The sequence below is a fragment of the Stegodyphus dumicola genome, chromosome 2, assembly GCF_044657685.1.
Source record: "Stegodyphus dumicola isolate Sdum_Otavi_A_Nest chromosome 2, ASM4465768v1".
NCBI classification, from domain to species: Eukaryota; Metazoa; Arthropoda; class Arachnida; order Araneae; family Eresidae; genus Stegodyphus; species Stegodyphus dumicola.
The window spans coordinates 166,506,344-166,528,358 of NC_140769.1; the positions used below are offsets into that span (position 1 = coordinate 166,506,344).

General features: G+C 32.2%; 1 protein-coding gene across 3 annotated transcripts in view; it reads left to right on the plus strand.

Moving 5' to 3' along the window:
* LOC118193914 (neuropeptide S receptor-like) overlaps window positions 1-22,015 on the plus strand; it is a 1,011,430-nt gene that overhangs the window by 680,295 nt on the left and 309,120 nt on the right. For all 3 annotated transcript variants that reach the window (XM_085811422.1, XM_085811424.1, XM_085811423.1), the window contains exon 4: window positions 6,611-6,733. The gene's annotated coding sequence lies outside the window, so the exon portion shown is untranslated. The remainder of the gene's footprint in view (window positions 1-6,610; window positions 6,734-22,015) is intronic.

Genomic DNA, 22,015 nt, shown 5'->3' on the forward strand with positions numbered 1-22,015 from the left:
AGGGGATTTGCCCCTGAAGGACTATTGTTTCCGTTTTCCGATTTTGCGTTGAAAACTTTAAAAGGCTGTACCACTTTCAAATAGTTGCCACCAAATGCCTGCGTTATATTTCAAGATATTAAATAATGAAGAATCTGCATGAATGTACGTATGTTTCTCGCATTATGATACAGCAACGGTACCTAGAGCCATCCAATTTTTAATGACGTAATCCTGCGAGTATGGGCATCTGAGAGCCCAAATTTGAAATTTGGAATCTGTTTAATTATCGATTTTTTTTATTTTGTAAATCTCTAAAGAATTTTTAATTAAACAAACTCAACGATTTAAAAAGCGAGCAATACTCTACGGGGAAAAATACCTTTTTATCTCCAGCGCGCGGAACTGTGTATCGGAAATTTTAAAGATAGGCTCATTTTAAAATTATTTTTGCGACATTGCTGTTGAACTGAATTTTATGGTTTAAGTGCAAAGAACACGATATTTAATAAGTAAAGGTAACACACAAAACGTTAAATAAACGATCCTTTAGACGCAATTTAAAATCTGAAAACTTTCAGATTTTTTTAATTTTATTTTTCTTTTACTTATTTCCTTTCTTTACTTATCATTTAAATTTATTAATTGTTCTTTTAATATTCTGTACCCATTTGCAGTGCTATTAATACTACATTTGTTAATTTTGTTAACGGTATAACATGCGTAAGCCTCGTGGTACACTTTGTGGAACACGAGCAGTTAGAATTAGAGTTCCACCTTTTGGAGTACTTCAAAATCTGAAAGCTTTCAGGTTTTTTTTTATTTTTAAATTATTTATGCTTAGATAATTAGCCTTCGTCAGCATTTCTCAACATTTTGACTAACGCATACCATCTAAACAAAAACTGAAAAACTTTTGTACCTACACTACATTTTATAACGATTAGTTTTCAATTTCTCAAAAGAAATATTAAATATATATATAGCAATTTTCAGAACCTATTGTCTATTTGCATTAAATATGCCCACATAAAAATATTAGATTAAAAATTGGTTACCATTTTAATTATCAAAATTTAAGTTATAATACATACTTTTAATTCTAAAATTTAGTGCAAAATTTGGGCCTGTTTAAGAGAGATCAGTTTCTTTATGTGTGGTCTATTACGCTTAGTTTTAACTGTAAAGTAAAATGCACTTTTAATTTTGTTTTATAGTTATTTTTCAAATATCACATGGAAGAAAATCATTGTTCACACAAACAGTTTATGCAAAAAGGCAATAAAATTTAATAGCTTTCTTTGAACTGCCATAAAATTATTTTTTCCGGTTCAGCCAAAAGTTAACAAGTGTGTTATTTTGAAAATCTTCAGTTAAAGTTCGATCACAGGAAATTTCTATCGATTGTCCTTTTCCTTCGAGAGATAAAATTTCAAATCATTGCATTTATTTTATCTCTAATAGTAAACAAATTACTACTTTGTCCTTGTAATCCTAAATTAAATTCATTTAACTTTTAAAAAATATCAGCTAAATATGCTAAACGAGCCAACCATAATTCATTAAATAAATATTTTTGCAATTCAAGTTTTGAATCACAGAGGGAAATTTGAATTTTCTTTATTTGAGAAATAACACCGGAATGTTTTCCTGTTAAAGCCGGAGCTCTGTCACTGCATACGGCAATGAGCTTATGCTAAGGAATATCATTCTTAGTCTATGAAGAGATTCATAAAATAACTAGTTTTCGGCAATTCGTTTGCCTTCTTCGAAGCGTATGTAAACTAATAATTGAACAAATATTTTCATCTAATTGCAATGCGAAATAATCACTGTGTTTTATTTTTTCTTGAATAAGTGTCTCTTTTATCGATTTTTTTTTCTTTGAAAATATACAGCCACCTCGTGCGCCACATATGTGCAACACGGGGCTTACAGAAGTAAGTTAACTAAAACATTAAAAGTTACATGCATAAATAAAACGAACAAAAGCAGAGAACAACAGTCTGGGCTTCACGGAAATAGATAAGTTCACTGTCCAAGTCAATCCGAACATTTTCAAATCGTTCTGTAAGCATAATCTAGGGCCATAAAATGTAGGGCATGAGAAAATAAAATGTTCCACATCCCGAGGCACTGTTTTTGAACATTCACATTAATTGTTTGATCTTAGATTAAAACGAAACAAGTAACTTGCAAATTTACCGTGACCAGATAAAAAACTGAGACACTTTAAAATTTATAGAGAGGAAAGACTCGGAATGCAGTCTATGGTAAATACGAAGAAGAAAAAAACTTTTTGGTGACCTCAGCATTACAATATGAAAATATATTCCTCATTCCACATAACTTCTTATAATGAAAGGACTTCCAATAGCTCTTTGGAATGCTAATGTTGATAACAATGGGTGAATTTAAGGCATCTTTAGCTAAGAAATCAGCTCTTTCATTTCCATAGAAACCATGATGAGCACGCACATAAGCAAAGCGGATATCAATTCCTCTATTTCTAAGTGAACTAACGATTACTAGGGTTTCGATAACTAATTTTTCGCAGCTGTTTAAAGGTTGAAGAGAAGAAAGAGAATCAGAACAAATAAAGTACCTTCAGGATGTTGTCTCATTATCCTTGATCCATTTGACGGCAAGATAAATGCACAGAAGTTCTGATTGAGAAACTGTGCATTCATTCCGTATACGGTGTCTAAAAGAAGAAACCTAGGAATGGCCTTCAAAAAGAACAAATGCAAGGCCAACCTTGTTGTTCATCTTGCTGCCATCTGTAAAGAAAACCATATGGAAACTAATTTCAACGGTCTCTTTATAATCGCAGAAATTTATGGGTTCTAAAGTAGCGGGATGAGGAAGATCAGTGAAGGGAACAATTCCACTAATACAGTATTCCAAAGTATCAGTTGCCAATGACTCAAAATATTATTTTTATATGCAATTTCAAAATCAATAGGCGGAACTCCTGCAAGAACAAAAGTAGCCTCATAGCTTAAGGTTCTATAACCACTAATAATACGAAGAAGAATTCTCCGTTGAATCTTTCTTAAATTTCTTTTGTTAACCTTCTTGGCAAGAACATGTCCCCAAGCACGACAACCGTACGAAATGAAAGGTACAAATACACCGCTTATACATCAGTTTCTTAACATCTTGCTTACTCCAAAAAGTATGTTTGGCGATTCGGTGAAATCCATTAATATTTTTTTCACATTTAGCACAAAGGAATTCAATCTGCTTTTTCCATGTTAAAGTTTGGTCAAGAATGACACCAAGATACTTAACATTTTCTACAAATTCCAACGGAGAATCATCGAGCATCAAAGTAGCAATACTATTTATTAGTAGCAGTCAAAGTAGCAATTTTTATTGAATTTGCCATTTTATGAATTCGTCGACGTAACGCATCATTTGATTCTGGAATATTATAAAGTTCATTAGCCACTTTTTCGTTGACTACTATTAAAACTATATATTTAGCTGCTCGTAATATAACGTTTTCTTCAATAGTGTGAGACTGTCCAATCTTGGAAATTCTTAACCTTATTAGGTAACTAGCTTCCAAAGCTTTTTCACTTGAAGTAACAAAATCTTTCATTATTTGTTCACAACTTTTGAACTCCGATAATTTCCTCTTAAAATATTCTTTAGATTTCCTACTTTAAATTTGCATGCTTAGATTCAAGATTTCTTTTAAGAAACGATGGTTTCATATTTTGGTTGGATAATAGTTCACCGCAAATAACAGACTGAGATTGAGGGTTCATTTCATCTCCATTCCAAGTAAACCGAAACGATAAATAACTTTCATTATATTTTCTATAAACAATTCTCTTTTCTTTTGAATATTCTTACATATTATCCTGTATCCATCACATATGAATCATCACTTTTCCGCTTATTCATTCCTAGTTAGTTTTTCATTTTGAAAATCTTGGTTTTATTTTATTATTTTTTCACAAATATTTAAATGCACAATATATTACGAGTTTTTCAAATATAAACGACGTTTATGTTTCTACATCACTTCATATGATCCTTTAAGAGCAAATGGAAGACATAGTGTTTGACATAATTTAAAATAACTTTGATGATTCTCGAAATAAATCTTACTGAAATTGGTTTTCCGTTCACACTGCTGACGATATCATTCCTAATTCAAGATATAAAACTGATTTCAAAAGAACAGGCCATTTAATTTATCACGGTTTAAATTTTAGGTAATACCGGAAATGCAAAAAGACATTTTATTCTAATTTCGAATGGGATTCTAATTCAAATCATCTAATTTAAACCCAAATAAAATGGGGAAAATATACTCCCAGTATGTAACTGATTTATGCCATTCCTTCCGTGCGCTTTTGTGGTGCAGCGATTAGCAAATCGATCCAGAAAATCGAAGATCTCATGTAGGATTCTGAGAGAGAACATCGTTTGTTTTCAAGTTTATCGCTGGTAAATTCCTCGTGTCTTTATATATGGGACTTAAACTAAAACTAATGGTTCACAATAACTCACCACTTAATTTCGTTCATTAACTGGGGATCGTTCAGCCTTTCTCTAGGACAAAGGATTGTGCAGAATCGAATTCATTCCTATATGTGCTATCAGGGTGCAGCGACTAGCATATCAGTCAAGTTAAATGGTATTTCTCCCGCCTTCTTAGCATGCCTTCGTGGTGTAGTGGTCAGCACGCTTGACGCGTATTCGAGAGGCCTGTGGTTCGAGTCCCGGCGAAGGCACTGCTTATTTTTCATCTTTCCTGCTTTCAAAAATCCTAAAGTCCCTACAGTGGCGTCCGAACTAAACAGGTGGTGCATGACGATTTTTCAGCACCAGGATTTGGCGATTGGGTCCCGTAACACCCCAGTCGCCCCTTATAAGGGGGAGTACATAAGGTATTTCTCCCGCCTTCTTAGCATGCCTTCGTGGTGTAGTGGTCAGCACGCTCGACGCGTATTCGAGAGGTCCGTGTTTCGAGTCAAGGATAAGGCATTGCTCATTTTTCATCTTTCGTGCTTTCAAAAATCCTAATGTATCTACAAAGTACACCGAAGATCTCGTACTCAGCTCCGGAAGCACACACTGGCCAGGCAAAATACGTGTTCATTTCAAGGCTAAACCAAACATGAAAATAAACTCTTCATTTAAACACACTCTTCATTTTTAAGGCTAAGACTGTGTAGTTTAATTACTTTCTGTAATACTTAGTTCGCTGAACACACACCCTCCGTTCTGTATACTTAGTTTAAATGCATAGTACTAAGTATCATTATTATATTAAAAATCCAACATCCTTTTCAAATATTCCCAAGTTAGGTTTAGTTCAAACAATAAATTCAAATAGTAATAACACGAAAAATGTTTCTGCTGTCATGGAATTTCAAATATACTTGATGTCATTAACTTGATTAATGTAGTAAAAACAAGATTTTGAAAAAAAAAATTGTTATTCAGAATACTGTTCATCCACAGGAATCAATATTCTTCCATTGTGTTCTTTTGCGTTATAAATAACTTCCCGCAATGAAGATGGAGAGTAAGCGCATTTCCTGTTGAAAGTTCTTACTTCGAAAAATATAAAATTTATGAGCTTTCTTATTTCATGAGCAATATTATGGATCATGAAATCTTTAAAGCTGCTCTCATTGCTTTTCATCTTTTATAACATGTTGAACACTATCAAGTCGAAGCATGTTATATCAACGATATTTTACTACATGCGCAGCAGAATGTCTGATTATCGACTGGATGGTTGAGACGTGAAGAATATACTCTCTCCATAAGAGCAAATAACTATATCTTTTCGATGTACTTCTGAACCCATCAACAAAAAATCAAAAGATATTCCCAGGAAACTTGCTTTCGAGTCGCATAAATCGATTCAAGAAGAAGCATTCAAACTCAAAGAAGAAAATATCGATATGCAAACAAGCAATGGAAGAATCCTTACAAGAGTATCCAATTAAATGATGAATTTTCTTTTTATTGTATGCAGAAATGAATGATCACAATTATTCCAAATATCTCCCTTTGGTTTCGTTTTCCCAAACATCTTTCCCAGTTGAACATCTTTCTTTTGTAGCACTGCTAAATTGATGTACTAAAGCTAGAAATATCATTATAGCTAATCACTTCCAACACCCTTGTATTATGTATTATATCTTCTATTATCTATTATCTATATCTTCTATTATCATTACGAATATCGCTAATGATTATGTGCCGAGTTGGAAATTTTATAATTCAGATTCACATTCACGTTACGCTCGAAACTGCTAGAAGAACAATGCATTGCCAGATCTTATAATTTAGTTTTTATTTTTTTAATTCTGGATTTCTTAGATATAATAGGTATTAATTAATAAGAGGATATCAACGATATGATTGATATTTTACTGCAAGGTATACTTAAATATTCATTAAGCTATTTGCATGCACATTTTAATTTCTGTGTGGCATGACTGTTACATGATATTGGTCTTTTTATAACAGTTGATTATATTAAGCTGCAAATGCTAAACTGCATGTTAGAAAGGAATTATTTTTAAAGAAACCATTTAAATATTAGGTTCAAAATTTTAGTGATTCATAAAAACTCAAAATCGGTTTTTTGTTCTAGATGGTGGCCCAGTAACCGGAAATCTATCTTTTGAGAAACTTGCAAAACAGTTAAGATAAAGAGGAAAGTTGAGTCACTGGTAATTTAACAAGTTTCAGTAAGAGTTCTCCAATTTAAGAAAAGGTAAGAATATTTATCTTCTTTCTTTCAGGTGTAATGGCTATTATTTTATCAGTTCATTTTTTTAAGATATATCATCACCATTTGCCAAAAAACAACTATAAGGTTTAAAAATAGAAGCACAAAGGTTCCAATGTGAATGGTTCGAAATTAGTTCGAAAATCCTGTTTTAAAGAAAGTTTTGTCAATGTGTTCAAATCATACAAGGATAACTTTTGGAACCTCCTCTCCTATGTATCTTTTATGATATCTTTTGCTAACAAACTTCAAATTCCGTTTTAAAACTGCAGAAGTGTATTTTTTTTTCTTGTATGAAAAACGGAAAAGTTACGTCATCTAGATGACTAGATAAAGTATAGCGCTATACTTTATACTATATACTAATTAAACGTACTGATTACACATTGTTAAAAAAACTAACTTTCAGCTTGCGAAAACATTATCCCAAATTTACATTTCTACTAAACAGAGAATAAATTAAAGAATAATAATGTTTCACTCATAATATTCTTGTTTTGTGCCGCATACTACAGTTAAAAATCAGCATGGTGTCATTAATCGCTCAGAATGATGACCTCAGTTATGCATTATTTTATGCTATACTACAGAATTAAGACTGATTTTGAGTAAAATTATTAAAAAATTTATTAAGCCGCCCAGCTGTACAGTGGTTAGTGAACCTGGCTGCCGTACCGATCGGCCCGGGTTTAAATCCCGGGGAAGGCACGGTTGTAAATGTCTGTCCCTTCGCAGGAAGCAACGATGGTCACCTATTAGGCTCTTCCATGATGAAATGGCCACCACCACTTACGGCCGTTGTAGTGGCGCGGAGGAAATGACTACGCTCAGGTGGAGAGCATTTGTTTCAAGCCCTTATTTTCATCGCAATAAGTACAACCAAAGCACAGAAAGCTACGGCCTGCAACGCAATTTTCAACGCAATAGGTACAACCAAAGCACAGAAAGTACCTGGTCTACGCTCGGTTGGAAAGCATTTATTTAAGCCCTCAAATGCTTATTTTCAACGCAATAAGTACAACCAAAACACAGAAAGCTACTGTCTGTCTACGAGAAGAACAGCTCCTGCTGCTGTGTCTGGCCAAGGAGGTTAGAATAGAAGGAGGGAAGGTTCAACTTAAAAGGTGAAGCTTGACGGCCATGTTACTGTTATCACTGTGACTTGTGCAAGGAAGTCTGTAATTGTAACATTTTTTTCCCCTTCTCTTTTTGAAGCATGTCAGCTTATATTGCATATGGATGCACAAATAGATTTTCGAAAAATATTCCTGGGATTACTGTTCACTCGTAAGTATTGATTTTCTTTTTTTTTTTATGCAATTTTATAAATATGTTAAAAAATATCACAATGCCATGTTTTCTTTCCTGATGTGACAAAAATGACTTAATAATAATCGAAACATGTTAAATACATTTTAATGTTTTTGCTTACAGTTGGTATCTTCGTTCCTTAACATACAATGATATATGCTAGAATTTAAACTGTATAATTTGAACGCTTAGATAATTCGTTTTATAATTTTCATGAAAAGTAAGAAATCAATTGTTACTATTTTTATGAATTGTGAAGGTGTTAAATAAAGCAACGCTTTTCTTTATGTATTATTTACTATTCATTCTTAAGTTTTGTGAACTGTTACGAATATAATTTGTGCATTTGATCAAGATAAACTGTTCTGTTGTTAAAATGATTTTGCATAAGCTTACAAATTTCTGGGCAGTATAGCGATAAATATAAGTAAATTATTTACACAATTGAACATGTGGAAAGATATTTCAAGGTAATTTCTTTGAGATTCATAAATATGAAACGCGCATAAACTGAAATCATTGAATTCACATAAATCTGTTTTATTTTATTAATATTTATTTTCTTGTTGATATAAGGTTATTGGTTGTGAAAAGAATCGATTTAAAACTTTCATTTAAAAAAAATGCAACATGTTACCATTTTTTTAGATAATTATCTGTTATTAATTTCAGGTAAAAATGATTCTTTAATAAATTATAATAATATTGCGAATAAATCAGAAATATCACTTCTTAAAGAAACAATTGGAAAGTATAATACCCGAGAAGTTGCTAATAAAACCTAAACAAATTCTTGAAATTATCCAGAATCATAATTTTTAAAGGCTTTAATGTTATGCACATGCATTTAGATTTCGAAATATTTCTTAATGATTTTCTGTACTTAGTAAATTACAGGTATCATCTTTATAACTTTAAAACAAAAACCTAACAATAACGAAGCATTTCATTATAAATTTAACATATTTTTACTGGAAAATGCATGCATAGAACAGCTTACAAACACGTACGTTTCACTACCGTATTGCAATGTTTTGAAGTAACAAACATGGACGCTGCTTGTTCCGTGGAGTTTCATTCCCCGATAATGGAGGAAACTGCGAACTCTCCCTCCTTATATTCTAACCTCCTTGTGTCTGGCAGGTGGTGGTTGCCATAGCAACAGGGCTAGTATATTTTAAATAGGGACGGACCAAGGGTTGCCAGCTCATCTTTAAATGCGCCAAGATGGCAACTGTATGTCGAAGGAATGTCTTGAAGTAAATCTTCAAGCCACCCCTTCGGAAAATGGGTCAAGGCTCGTTTCTACAGCAACAGACAGCTGCAGACTAACTGGTGAGAGCTTTTCTTATGATAGACAGACTGTACGAAGTTCCCAGTTGCCCGCTTCGCGCGCCCACACCACATCCGTACGACCGTTTGGCTGGCAGTAATTGGCTCTTCCTTATGTGAGCGCCTGCCACCACTTCTTCCTTGTCAGTCAGTCGTGCCTCCCCACGCACAACTGCAACGCATTATACTGATTAACGATGACACATTGTATTTATCTCGTAATATTATAGTAGACCACCGTAGCTGAAATAGCGAGTTTCAAGACTCTGAGCAGAGTGAATAGGCTTCCTTTAGGAAGATGGGAATAATTTTTTTTTTAAAATATCAGTAAAAAGTAATTTTCTTTTTATTTTGGTTCAAGGTGAATTCTACAGATTTTTACCAATTTTAACGTATAATTGTTTTAGTAAAAAGTAGAGCTTTCTTTATTGCTGATTATGATATTTTTCGAAATGAACTTTCAGGTGAAATGTAAGATTCAAGCTCAGTTCAATCTACATAGGTACTATACAAATAAACCGTATATGCTGCACGAATTCCGTTTTCAAAACCCAAACCGTCTGTAAATATATCCAGGTTTCCTAGGCAATCATTTGGTTTCTGATGTTTCACTGCTTTTCTTGATGCAATATGTTTAAGGTTTGTGTTAAACACAGAAAAAAATGTATAATATAAACATGTGAAATCTATTTGCAGTAAAATCTACAGAAGTAATAAAATCAATATTTTACGAATGTAATTTATCGTAATAAAAATTTTAAAATGTAGGTTATTTTAAAATATGCAAACGACTTCCATCGAAACTGTTTTAAAACATGTGGTCCGAGGTATTGTATTGCATCTAATTTATTTCTGGTTAGCTGCAGGCCCACGGCAATGAAGATCCGAGCTCCAACAATATATAATATATAATGAGAATAATAACTGTTTTATAGATAAATACAGTAATGCTACTTTTCAATGATAATGACTCAGCTTAGAAATTTATTTTATAGTAACTCAGAATAGAAATTGTTCTTTCATAAATATAATTGAAATGGTGCTGAAAATTCAAATTTCAATTGAAAAAACACCTAAATGTTTAAGTTTTCCAACACATTTAATTCTAATATCTTCATATTATAGTTTTTTATATTATAGTGGTCGTTTTTTATCCACCTTTTGGAGAAAACAAAAAATAATTTTTTGAAAATTTAATCTCAGTTTTTCGCTTTCGATGCATTGTTTTAAATCTTCTACAGCTATTGAAACTAGTTTCTCTAATTTTTTAAGAACATTCGCGAATCACATGTATCATGCACGAATCATGCATAATATAACGTTCTTACATCATTTGAACGCTCTGTTTAATAGTCCATAACTTTTTTTTTTGTTCCAGTGCAGGATAGCACTGCAGGAATCTTTTAAGCGTCTTTTGTAAAGCATTCTTTCAAAATAAATAACCTTATTGAATATTTAAATAACATTCGTTTCAAAACGTAACTAAGAAAGATTTTGCAAATATTTTTGAAGACCCCAAAACCTCTAGGGAAGGAGAGAAAAAATTGTCCATCTAATACAGTCGAAGCCTGTGGAGACATCGAAGGAGACCAGAGCCTCATGGATTTTTGTGAGTTAATAATAGTTACTAGATCATAAAGAGCATTTTCTCTGGGGCAGTCTGTTGAAAATCCATATGGTTTTGATGATACAAAATCATTCTTTATCAAAAAAAAATATAATCCATTTGTAAGTTAATTTATCCAAAACCGTTGCAGAGAATTTTAACACGTATCTGGCCGCCCCGCTAGATTTTGGAATAAACAAATTCTAGAAACTTTTTACACTTCAGGAAAATAAAGTACATCAAGACAGTATATAACAACAAACAGAAATCAGAATGTTTCCAAAATAAAAATGTTACCGTAGTTGCAGTAATCCCATCCAGTTCCGCGGCACTACAGTTACGCAAATCTTTAACCACATTGCTAGTTTCTTCTAAGCTAAACGGTGAATCATCTAAGGCACATCTATCATCTTATCTATAAAAACCATCTTAAGCCGAGTCACAGTCCAAGTTTTCTTTTAAAATAATCCTTAATAACCCTAAAATTATTCACATCAGTGATATTGTCTTCTCTCACAATCATTACATGGGACAATAAAAATTATTCCGTCCATGGATTTATTCTCTAGTTTTTAATCCTCTCATTCTCATTCCCATATACTTTTTACGGGAGCGATTCATACTGTCCGAACACGTTAACTGCCGGGTCACTCGTGGCCGGCACTCGACTTAGCTACAGTGCCGTGGGGGGCCACCAGTGACCGGCGACGGACCAATAATAAAATTATTGACCAATAATGCAATTATATTCTTAATTAGAGTAAATATCCATGATGATAATTTTTTAAATAATACCATTATTACTAAATTGTTTGAAGAATAATAAATCGCAATAATGGTCTACAGCGCCTCAGGGTCACCGGTGACCCCCATCACGAAAAATGCATTAAACACGATTCTACAACTCACCTTATCCTCTGTAGGTAATATTTCAACATAATATGCATAGCATAATAAAAAGTTCTTGTTGGCGCCAAGGGCAAACCATGTAAAATGCGCGCGGCAGTCAACGTGTTGAAATGCATATATAAGTTATTTTTTTTTTCTTTTAAAGCTGAATTTATTTACTTGTTAGTTCTCCCTTTCCCGTTTCCGTGCAATTCATTCCATACCAAGTTTCTCAGGTTAGCTTGTTCTATTTGTTATAGAATCGGGGGGGGGGGGTTCCTAGCATTTTGGAGACAAAGTGAATTCATACGCGTGCTCAGAGGACTGAGAGACGCTAGATAAAACTTAGCATTTTATATGTGTTAAAAAAATCTGAAGGCTTTCAGATTTTATAATACGCCCAAAAGAACTTTTTTTTAACATTTTGCGTGTTACCTTTATTTATTAAATATCATGTTCTTCGCACGTAAACTGTAAAATTCAGTTCAAAAGCAATATCATAAAATAATTTAAAAAGAGCATTGACCCTTTGGCTAATAAGATCTTTAAAATAGAAGTTCGTAGCTTTCATAATATAAAGAAATAAATAAAGTTTGTAAAATACATCTTTGAATTACATACATATGATTTAAATTCTTCAGGGACTAAGACAACCTTCAAGAAAACACTTCAGAATTAGATATCGGTCCTTTTACACCAAGATACTGAAATATGTTTCAACAATGTATCTTTAAATACCTCTTTAAATATCCATATTTGCAAAATTCTCCTGGAGATTTACAAGAAATTTTTTTTAAGAAAATACTTATCGGGACAGCTTCTTCACAGTGTACTTTTATATGCAAAATAAAAACGGCTTCTGCAAGAATATATCGCGAGCGAAAATTATTTTTGTTTTACTTTTGTAGAATTTATATCACAGTAAAAATCTCATCCCTACAAAGTTTGAAAATATAAATCCAATTGAAGAAGAATATTTATTTGTTTTGTTGTACTTTTAGGCGAGGAAGAGCGATTTGAAACTCAAATCTTTTTATTGGTTTGCAGCTTTTAGTTTCCAAAAACGCTGAATGAGATGCAAACATTGAAAGATAATGAGATATTGTTTTTGAGATATTTTTTTCGATCACATGTTCATTTCGTTTCGATAATGCATGAATTTTTTCCTGAAGTCCTCCGTCTCTGTTACGAGTTGAAGATTAAAGTTTCAGTTTCGGAAAATATTCCGTCGAGTTTAAATAAATCGAAAAATATTCCATCTTTTTGAAAAATACGGAATGGATTTAAAAGGGGATATTTTATCATCATAAAAATGCAATTCGTGCTCAGTGCAGCTATTTTATTGCGACGGAACGTGGTTATGTTAACTATTTTATGACGGTAAATGATATTTTAACTATTTTATTAAGAGGGAAACAAAAGCAAACACATCTATTTACCTCAGCTTTATATTCTATGAAAACTTCTTTGGATAAGTTATTAACCTAGAACTGTGTCCCAAATGAGGCAAAAGATTTCATTTTTGAACTGAAAGAAATTGTTTTATTATTGATGCATGCTCGTAAACCAAGAATAAATTTTGTGCTTGTTCATTCATATTTTTAATTGAATATTTAAATCCCTTGTGCACCACATAGTATTTTTACACAAGACTTATAGACGTAAGTAAAAAAAAAAAAAAAATACAACAACGCAAAACAAAATAAAATAAATTTACAAATTCACAGATGGAACGTAAGAGATAAATATACAGAAGAAAGAGAATGCCATTTTATCTTGGACAAATACGTGAAGAGGGGGAGGAAATGTTTATTCTTATTTCTAGCAGACTTTATAAAAGCGTAGATGCAAAAAAATTATAAAATTTCCAATTTTTGTTAAATTTTGTTAAATTTTTCTTAAATTTAACTTGAATGTATCTTGTTGATTTTAAGATTTTAGATAATTTTATGCTTTTGCCAGTATATTGCCTTTTTTAAAATTAATATGTGATAATTCTATTCGATATAAATTTCTTAGCAAATGTAAGCTTTTTCAGGCATGATTTTCTACTGTTGAGACTGGAAATGGGAACAATTGCTTATTCATTAAAGTAAAAATGTCTAAATAAAAAAATATTTCAAATTTATGCTAATAATTAATTTTTCATTGCAACTAAATATTCTGTTCCTTTAAGGATATTTTATAGAAAATACTATAAACGATCTTCCTATAAATATATTTTCTTTTTTTTTCCTCTCTCTTTCTTTCTGTCTCTCTTTTTATTAGCCCAAAGGAAAAGGAGTGTTATCCCAGAAGGGCTATTAGTCACAAAATAGGATTTTGCGTTGATTCAATATCAACGCAAAATCTGAATCACTTTTCAAATTTTGGCACCAAATATTATCGCTCTGTATTATATTTAAAGAAATTGAGTACTGAAGAATTTGCATAAATGTTTTTTCACATTGTGAAAATTGTGAACAATGTAGTCCTCCACCCGAATATGGGCACCTAGAAGCCCGAACTTTGAGTTTCGAATTTGTTTTATTGTGTATTTCATGTATTGTAAAACGAATTTTTGATTATCAAACTCGATAATTTCAAAGCGAGCAATGGCAACAGTGTAAGAAGAAAAAATTTTTTTATCTGCAGCGCGCGAGACTGTCTATCGAAAATTCTAAATATATACTGTTTTAAAATATTTTATTGCGTATTTCGAATTTTGTAAAACTTGAACGAATTTTTGATTAACTATCTCCAGGTCGGGGGAACGCGATGGCCATGCGACTGGTCCACCTCTGCCAATCCAGCGATCAGGATCGACATTTTATCTAGGTATTCCCGAACAGTGCTGCTAAAATGTGCAGGCGCTCCATCATGTTGAAACCGGATGTTTCGGGGTGTAGCTGCTGGGACGTCAACCATGAGATCTCGCAACACTTCGTGCACAAAATATCCCAAGATGTCCATGAAGAGCTGAGTTAGTAAACCGGTTTTTCCTTCTTCTGCAATGACCTCTCCTGATTTGATCGCACTTCCCACTCCCCCATAAACCTGCGAACTGTCCCATAAGCCCTCTAACGGTCGCGGTTGCATTTTCGGCACAAGTTCGTGTGCAAATCTTCTTTGTCTTGATATGAGAGACCGGATGTTAAGTTTCGCAACGACCTTTTGAGATACCCTGTAAAGCTCATAGCGGTTAAATGAATCATTTATCTACTTTAAATTGCATGAATCTTTCAAAAAAGTTAATGAAAAATTAATGTTTTAATCCCTGAATGGAATTTTATTACTTTCGAACTAAGCAGCGTGATGTAAAGCTTCCAGAGGTTTCTTTCCCCTTCTATGATTTCTAAAACAATATGCGTAAGGAAGTTTTTGCCCAGTTCCTGAAGAGGGTTAAAAAACTTTACTTAACTTATACAAGTTGTTTCCTTTTCTAATCCGGCTGAAATAGCTTCACCTGTTTCGCTGTTTATATCCTTTTAGAAAGCTCTTGTTTGGATTTTTTTAAAGATATGTTCTTATATTTTGAAAATTTCATATCAAAATACATTTTAAATAACTTGTTGCCACCTTCAGGGGAAAATGCATTTGAAAAAAAATAATTGTTCATCCAAGAAGTTTTGGGTTTTCTATGACGGTGCTTGTCTTGCAGAGGCCGTCAAGCAATGATATGATTTGCATAATAGATTAGCTGTATTTAAAGGGTTACAGCCAACAATATCGCAACAAAAAACATCGCAGACGGAAACGTCCCGGAAGAAAAAAAAAAAAGTAAGGCGAAAACGTCGTCACGTAAAACATATCGGGAGAAAAAGAAGCAAAGAGAAAACATCGTGGTACAAAATATCGTAGCCAAAAATAACGGCGTTCAAAAACATTGCAGTTTAAAAACCTCGCCAACGAAAATACCATGGTTTAAAAACAAAGTACTTACAAATCATCGCAGACATGCGATTTCCAGGCTTTAAAAATTGTAAATGCATATTCGCATAATGACTTGTGAGTGCAAGAAAGAAAGAGAAATATTTTTAGTTTTATATTTCATATTTTGGAATAAACTATTAATGTAGTGATAAAAAAGAAAGAAGGAAACTCAAGCATTTAAAAACTGAAAATGAGTAGAAAATTAATGCAACTTATTGCACTTAAATTTGAATCGACATAGTTAACTAACAAGTTCATTAATAAATTAATCTTTTTCTTAAATCTTAATTAATTAAATTTATCTTAAAGTTTTATTGTTAATTTTTCATGAAAATGTATTCTAAGAAAGATTAGAAAAGGAAGATCACAAATCATTATGCACCAGCTTTTAAAAGCTGGAAAACGCATGTCTGCCATGTTATCGTCATGCGATGATTTGTAAGTGTTTTATTTTTTACCATGATATTTTCAACGAAGATGTTATTAAGCTGCGATTTTTTTAATCAATTTATTTTCGGCGACCATATTTTGTACCATGATATTTTAAAACTGCAATATTTTTCCTTTAGTTTCATTTCTCCCGCAATGTTTTATACGACGACATTTTCGCCTTGCGTTGTTTTCTCTGCGATGATTTCGTCCACGATGTTTTTGTCGCTTTTGTTTTTGTCGGAACCATTCAAAGTTTTGAAGTCTTCTAAAGAAAAACATTGAAGTAGGTACGTGGCATGCCGATTTCTTTAAGTTTTATGTTCTGCAATTATTTGAAAACTCAAAAACACTCTTTATTTACTAAATATTCATCTAGCTGATGGCAGCCAATCCTTTCACTCAAACCTTCGATAATATCTTCAGTAAATCATGTTTAAAAACTTAACAATTTTACTTTCTGATTTCCTAACATTTTAGTCTGATATTAAATACTCAATAACTTCTTTTAAAAGACACACAGAACTTAACTTCGAAATTGGTGCAACCGGATTTACTGCCATCAAAAACAACAGAAACAATTTTTGGCGCTATTTCAACATTGATTTTGTATACAGTATCAGCAGCTCAGCGGGGAATGGGAAGTGAAATTAACCATACAGAAATGATTACATCATTTAAAGAAAGCCTTTCTTAGTCTGAGGAAAGTTAGTATGGTAAATTAGTCGACGCTTAGTAGATAGCCCTTGTATTCTTTGCCGAAATCAATTAAAGAAACAAGAAAACACATCAGCTTGAATAAATGAATTTACTACAGAGTTTCACAAAAATAAGTTTTCTGCAACATTAAGAACTGTAAATGTAAATCTAATTTATGTGATAAACAGCATTACTTAAGTTTTATAGAGAAATAAGATATCGCAGTGGTCGCAGTATTGCGTATTTGATGGTCTCGTAAGGTTTGAGAACAATCCTTCCACAGAATGCAGTTATAATTATATTAACGATGTTTGTTTATTTTCTCAACTGGCCATTTTTAGAAAAGAATATCTAGCGAAGGGAATCGAAGATGAGAGACGTTTACTGTATATTATTATATAATTATGATTTAAGAAAAACAGGAAATTATTCTGTTTTATAAAAGTAATTTCTTAATTGTGCATTGTGTAAGGAAGAAACTTCAAAAATTGACTATGAAAATAAATGTGAAGTGAGTTTCAAAATTATAAAGATACTATAAAATTTATCAAAATGATTTTTACTTCTTTGACGAAATAAACGAAGTATTGCAATCGCGAAAAATTTCGAGTATTGTATTTCAAAGAAAATATCCATTTTGATCGCTGTCGATTCCATTTGAACGATGTTTTTGCTTTACGTCTGTACATACGGACTGAATAAAAGACTCTTCCCCCCCCAAACGTATTGTAAAAGAAATTTAAATGGATTTAGAAGAGAGTTTTTTTGCGATGTCTGTACGTACTTATGTATGTATGTATCTCGCGTAACTCAAAAACGAGTAGCCTCAGAAAGTTGCAATTCTGGACATTGGACTTTTGTATAACATGTAGATGAGCACCTTCTATTTTGGTTGCACTAGACGTCACCGAATCATAATATAAATGTATGTACCCACTTTGCTACCCGGCTCGGTGAGCTAAGATTTTTTTCTTATATGTTCTAAACTGTGCATTTTTTACTTTAAAAGTGATTGAATTATATTTGTTCTAATGTTTTGGTTAAGGGTTTTATGCCTTTAGTTAATCTGAATGCAATAGTTGTAGGACAAGCAACGATTTAAAAGTTGTCTAATTTCCTCTAAGTCTAATGATGTGGAGTCTAATGAGTCTTTTTGCCGAGGAGAGCCAAAAGTTTTGTGAAACCGAAAAATTCTGTCTTTTAATTTTAATTAATTTAAACTGTAATTTCGATCGAAAAAATTGTTTATTTAATGGTTTTAAACTTTTTTTGGTGTTTTAGATTTTCCTGTATTTTAGGATTTTTAATGAACATGCTTTGAGGTTTTATGTATTTTTTTTAAAATTGAAAAATTAAAAATAAAAACCGAATTGATTGAATCAGAAATATACCTCTGATGAAATTCGGGGAATAAATTTAAATGAAATGCAGCAAAAAATGCGTCTAATTTAATAAACCGTACAAGGAAGTCATGTGGTGTCCAGATCAGATTTTGTTTTACATTAACCCATTACCCGCTGGTGTTGCGTTGACGCAACGGTCAAAATAAATGCTTATATAAATATAACTACCTAAGATATTTTATACCAGCAGATGATTTTGTGTAGGGAATGTTATGAAGATTCTTTCTGTAAAAAATATTTGCCTTAAACAATCATTTTGTTTATAATAATTAATCTCATACTTTAAGCAAAATTTTCGACCGGGTATATTTGCTGAAAATATTTAACGAAAGAATCGCCGTCTTTACGAGTGATCTATTTTTAGTCAAGGTCACCGTTTATCAGAACATTACAACAGTCAGATGTTTATATTTGTGTTGGGAAGGAAGGAAAAACAGGTGTTGCGCTGACGCTACGTCAGCAGGAAACGGGTAGTCAATCTCCTTTTTCACTCATTCCTTTCGATGTTCTGTTTCATGTTCTGGTTGTTTAAAAATGCCTAGAAGGAGGTATCTTACATTAGAAGAAACCCTTCAAAGATTTTTTGATGAAGAAACAGATGATGATAATGTTAATAATGACCAGAATGAAATTGATATTGTTGTTGTTCCTCCAGAATTTGCAGAAGCTAGTGACGAAGAAGAATGGAATGGCAATGTTTTAAATAATGATAATGATATTTTACCAAATGATACTGCTGGAGAAGTTGAAATTCACGTAAGAAGTAAGTTTCAGCCTTCTAAAAGCAGTTATAGTCATACTAAAAAGTTTAAAATGCAGAAGACTGAAATCTTGAAGTGGATAAAAAATAAACTGCTAGTTATGTCTCAGGAACAACATGAAGAAAGAGATAGAAGAGAAATTATAAAAGACAAAATAGAAGGTCTGTGCACTACACAAATTTTCGATTTTCGTTTTGGTTTAGACATTTACTCTCTTCTCGTTGAACAGACAAATATATACGCTCAGAAAAAAAAAAAAAAAAAGTCAGAATTTATTTCATCTGAGGCTTATATGAGAAGACTTATTGGAATATTATTGCTTACAGGATATCATTCTTTACCTCAAGAAAAAAATGTATTGGTCTTTTGATAAGGACATTTCTGTTCCTGTTGTACGAGAATCGATATCACGTTTACAGTACAGGAATATGAAGCCAAATTTGCATTTGACAATAGTCAAATTGACAATACTGATAAATTATATGAGGTGAGACCATATCTAAACTTACTAAATATCACCACTTTTTATTACTGGAAATATAAAGTCTCTTTTAGATTTCAGACGCGAGAATGCATTATTCCTTTTGCAAACTCCTATTGAGAGTGCAGAATCAGCCAGAAATAGGTCAGCAACAGGAAGATCTAGTAAATTCAGAATTCGAAAACCATTGAATGGAGATGGTAGACATTTTATCGTAAAGTTCGTTGATAACAAAAGACTTTGTTGTAAAGAGTACCATAGCCAGACTGTTTATAAATGCAAAGTATGTAATGTAGCTTTACATCATGATTGTAATCAAGCTTTTCATGCTTGAATCTTTCAATTGAAATAATTTGTATTTGTAAAAGAAATACAATGTATATTTTAATATTAAATTAATTACAAGTAAAGTGATTTGTAGATTTATAAAACGTTATACAGTTAAAAAGCAATCCTGCGCTCCACTCAAAAGAAACATCACACGAGTACAATCCTACTCACTAAACGTTCGTAGTCTTATTCCGCTAACGTTGCGCGAACGCAACACTCGCGTTTCCCACAGGTAAGAGCATTTTTTTTATTTTTCAATGTAAATTTATGTTATAAATGTTTAATTTAATATTTGTTATTATTTTCATGAGTAAAAAAACATTCCTTGTAGTTTTGGCGGTTAATGGGTTAAAGCACGCGATACCCCATTCGATCATCTGAAAGTTTCACATTAAATATCGCAATTTCTGTGTTTTTTTTATCAAGTTCTTATTGTTGAAATGAAATTTTCAATTAATTGACTGAATGAAATTTTCAATCTTCAATATATTCTTGCAGAATATGATTGACTAAATTGCTGTAGGATCCGTGAGTGATTGGCGACTAATTCTGGTCCTCTTCCTGATCTGTGTCATTTTCATTGCGAACATCCAGTGTTTCATCCAGAATAGCAGATAAATTTAAAATATTAACAGCAGCTTTAGAATACCAGCAGCCTTAACAATCTAACTGTGGACACGCCAGAGTAAATGAATGGGTTAGCGTTAAGTAATATGATCATTCTTTTAATCAAACTCGCGCGCAGATGAAAGATGATAGTGGAATGCTACGCATCGTTGATTATTTCATCTTACGCGATTCGATGACACAGCTTTTTTTAACTCCCTACATAAGCTTTCCTTCATTTTGTAAGTTTAAATATGCAACATGATACGGATAATGTGTGAATTAATATCCAAGTGCTGTCATCAGTTCTAGCTAATTATGATATTCAGAATTTTCATAAAACTAAGAAAGTTATATTTCGAATGAATAGTAAAAATCCTTAGGCCCCCTAATAAGATAATAAAAGTAATAAAATTCAAAAGTGTAGAATGCTTAAATTTGCAAAGCGGCTGTAAGTCTTGTTAAACATTCATTGAGGTGAAAAATATCACCAAAAGCGATAAAGCACAGCAGAAATGATAAATGTTAAAAGTAAAATAAGTGTACTTGAATAGCAAGAAAAATTAATATCATTATTTTAACTTATTATTATCATTCACTAATATTGCAAAACTAGTTATTGTAATGTAATTTTGCTATGATGAAATTTTTCCGAAATAACATTTATGTATTTATTTGTTTATTGACTAATTGGTCATTGCTACCAGTAATAAAGACTCTGCTTAGTAACAAGACTATCATTTATAGTTATTTTTTCTCTCTGTGAATAGCAACTCACTACTGAATTGTTCATTTCACGTTTTGAAACAAGAAAAAGAAATTAGTATTTAAGATTTTCTGAAAAATATTTTTCTTTCGCCTTATTTATATGCATTTCCTCATGCTTGAGAAATGTATTGTATCTAGTAGAGCGTTTTGCACTCATTTCAAAGATAATTTACACACTCCAAAATACTTTGAAGAATTTAATAATTAACTAGAATTTCAGTTTATTTTAGTTCCGAAGAAAACAATGCTATATTTAATTAACGTGACTGATAACTTGAGTATTTAATGGGACTGTATATACCATACGGATTTCTTTGAAAGCATAGAATTTTGAAATTGCGTCATCAATTATCACGATCTCTTCTCTTACGAGTAATGAACATTTCAGCAATATTTCCTGTATAGGTAACTTTTTAAACATATTGTTACCAATGTTCCAACAAAGTGCTCTCTTTAATTACGGATCGTCATCATCCCACGGAAAAGAAAATCTGCTACTCTTAGATCTTTTCCTCAGAGACGTGCGATTTTCCACTTCCAGCCAGAATTAAATGTGTTAATTTGTTTATGCAAATTGTACTTGCTAACGCTCAAGTATTTAATTTGTATCTTTTTGCCAAGAGTTAGAGAGAGAGAGAGGAAGTGAGCCGCCTTGCCACTGCATTTTGTACGAGTTTTCAATCAGTTGGTGCTTGCCTTTAAGGCCAGAGGTTTAGTCCTCTTGATATTTAAAACGTATTG